Source organism: Rhinopithecus bieti, unplaced genomic scaffold (genome assembly GCF_001698545.2).
Source record: "Rhinopithecus bieti isolate Rb0 unplaced genomic scaffold, ASM169854v2 scaffold_43749, whole genome shotgun sequence".
NCBI classification, from domain to species: domain Eukaryota; kingdom Metazoa; phylum Chordata; class Mammalia; order Primates; family Cercopithecidae; genus Rhinopithecus; species Rhinopithecus bieti.
Genome location: NW_016818380.1, coordinates 1,726,756 through 1,730,192, shown reverse-complemented (window position 1 = coordinate 1,730,192; position 3,437 = coordinate 1,726,756).

Genomic DNA, 3,437 nt, shown 5'->3' with positions numbered 1-3,437 from the left:
CCTCCCTCCCTCCTTTCTTCGTTTCCCCATGTAGATGAGCAATGCAAAAGGTCTAATATTTGAGAAATGTAATTATATTAGCGATAAACTTCATGGTTTAATTTGGGAAATCTCCCAAACCTAAATTCCCAGCCTGGAGGAGTCCAATTAGATCTGGGCTGGGAAAACTAGAATATCTTTCAGTGAAGGGGAAATAACCAAGGGGAAGCAAGAACCGCAAATGGCCAAACACTGATGTCGGCTCAAGTCTTCCTCGGAAAATGCCTCTGTATGAGGATAAAGTGGCTGATGGAAAGTTCACTCAATCAGGGCTGCAGGGTCTTGTGGAATAAAATACATCCAGACAGGGCTACGACTTGCTTTGGTTTCCAGCAGGGGGAGCTCTGACTCTGGAAACTGGTCAGTGGCCACCAAACGCTGTTTCACCGGGTCTAGACCTTTGGAGATCAGCGTTCTCTGGTCGCCAAGGTTGGTAACAAGGTCTATGGGTAATGTCGCTGAACCAGAAACAGAGGTCTCCCTTCGCACAGTCCCCGGTGAGGAAAGCAGTTAACACCTCTTTAGAAACACAGCTGAAGAGGCATTTTAGGAGCAAGTGACAAAAGTCTTACAAAGGCAGCAGGGAAAAAGTCAGGGATGGAAATTAAAGCCCCCTTTTCCTCCTCTTTCTCTCTTCCATACCCCTAGGCATAACTGTTTCTCGCTCGGGGGCTTTGCTCTGATATGACATCCTGTGAGGATACCTTTAGCAGGGGGAGCCACATGCCCCGTTTTAAAACTGCCTGTTGTTGGGATGAACTAGATTTCCTGATGATTTTCAGTCAGCTCTGGGCACTGCTGGGTCCCTGCTGCTCTCACTTTGGGTTCCTAGGAAGGAGAAACACAAGACTTCTATGCTGTGCCAAGAGACCCCACTTCACATGTCTTCTGGGCTTGGCTCAGAAGCATCTGCAGAGAGACAAGGAAGCCCCACAAAATGTGGACAAATACCACTCTAGCCCATGAAATAGCTGAGAAAGAGCGGCGCTCGGCACAGCATTTTCTAAGCTGCATTATGTGAAAGGTTGCTGGACCCTAAGGGGCTCCCAAGTATTTCGTGGGGTAAAAAGTGTTCTGATGTCAAGAGTCTGAGAAAGGCTGTAGGCACTATCCGTGCATTCCCCACTCCCCCAACTTTTGTGGAAAGAAACCTTGTTACAAGACCTAGAAGTTCTACAGTCCAAACAAACAAAGGAAAAAGCCCACTTAAATTTGTCTGATCCAGCACTTCCAAAACTTATCTGACCATGGCATTTTTTCTTTTCCTTTCCACAAAGCACCTGTGTTCCAGGCACTTGTGTTGTGTGGAACACGCTCTGAGAAATACTGAGTATGCATAAAAGAGCAAAGTTCTAGGGGTGAAGAAACTTCTGCATTCCTGTAGATTGGTTCTGATCCTAACTGATGCTATGATTTTTTTTTTTTTAATGGAATTTCGCTCTTGTTGCCCAGGCTAGAGTGCAGTGGCGCAATCTTGGCTCACTGCAGCATCTGCTTCCCAGGTTCAAGCGATTCTCCTGCCTCAGCCTCCTGAGTAGCTGGGATTACAAGAACCCACCACCACACCTGGCTAATTTTTGTATTTTTAGTAGAGATGGGGTTTCACTATGTTGGCCAGGCTGGTCCCGAACTCCTGACCTCGGGAGATCCACCCCCCTCAGTCTCCCAGAGTGCTGGGATTATAAGCATGAGCCACTGTGCCAGCCTGCAGCTGTGATTTTTGACATCGCATAGCCTCTCTGAACCTCAGTTTCCTCTTCTGTAAAATGGTGACTCCTCCATTCCTACACATCTGGATGGCTCCTGGCTGAAAGGGGAAGGACAAATGTCTGAATATACTTAAAATTTGTGCTCCTGGAGACAGAAATGGATCACACATTTATGTTGAAAGTAGGTTGTAGACTTTTGTCTACAAATGGACAAAATGAACAAAATCTTATGACCAGAGGAGGCACTATTCCCCTCTCTTCCTATTTGGCTTATAAATCACAATTCACACCAGTCCTGTGGCTACTTGTATATCTTTACCTGTCTGCTTTGCTTAATCTATGGACTAGCTGCATGCAGCATTCTCTTTGCTTTTTATATGCAAGACTGCGAGTTTAAAAAAATTCGTGTAACGAATGAATTTTAATTGTTGAGGATATTTATTCAGAGCTTTAATGGGGATTCTACAGATTGCAAGGATTTACAATCTTTTCTGAGGAATAGCAGGAGCCAGAGTGCATGACGGTGGTATTGTAGTTGGGACTGAAATTAATGGAATGGTTGTTCCACTTCCAGGTTGTAAAGTGTACACCTGATGGTTTATTTCTAAATTGCTATAGAAGACAGTGGCGAGGGTGATCAGGTCCTCTGTGCTAAAAAGGCATTTCTTCTTTTCCCCCAGATCTCTACCTCTCCCTCACTTGGAAGTAGAAATGGCAAAAGGAAACAGAGTCACCTTAACTGCCTTTCCTTGGGGATGTTGATCAGATGCATCGGAAGGAAGATAAGGCAGTGTGGCTTTGCAGTATGGTGTGACCGGCCATCCATCCGCCTTGCTCATGCCTAGCTGCACGCACTTTCCCAGCAATGTTTATCCAACAAACATTGATTGAGCACCTACTATGTGCCAGGTATTTATTCCCATCAAGTTGAAAGTCCTCTTTTCTAAGCTGCAGCTAAGTTCTGGCTCCTCTCTGGAGGCTTCCCTGATATTTCCAGGCTTCACTAATATCTGCCAAATTCTAAATTGTTACAGTTGGGGTTACACAATTGAGCAGTCATTATATACTGCTTGGTTGCTGTGGTTTCAAATGAATGTCTAACTAAGATGTAAGCTTCAAGAGAGCAGGGGCTGCGTCCTAACAATCTTTTACTTGCTGTTGGTGCTTCTATAAACACAATTCACCAAATCAGATCAACGGACAACAGACTCTGGAGAATCCTTCAGACTACAGGTCTCTGCACCTTGAGGTAATACAATGTGTTTTCCAGCCAGTAGTGTATGCTATGCTGTAGGTGCCCTGGCAACTATCCCTAATGTCTGCTCTCTTTGTTCTAGTTGGTTTGTTTGCTTCAGAATTAGAGGGTCAGATTTGGTGTTTACTTCTCACTATTTCTTATTGATAATGTTGTGAATTAAAATTTGGTAAACTCAACAGAATTGAGTGCCTTTCTGGGTGGTCTGAATTCATCTCCAAAGGCAACTTCCACTGATGTGGTCTTTTTTCCTGGCTTTCTGTTTTACTAGTTTGTGGCTAATTACGAGGGCTTCAGTCAGTTGATGTAGCCACAGATGACACTAACACCCTAGGTGGCCCAGGGGAAGATTTGTGGGGCTGTGGTGACTGGGCTCTTTTAGAGAGGCCTGCAGGGAAATTACCGATGTGGGTGTGGGCTTTGTATCTGTCCTT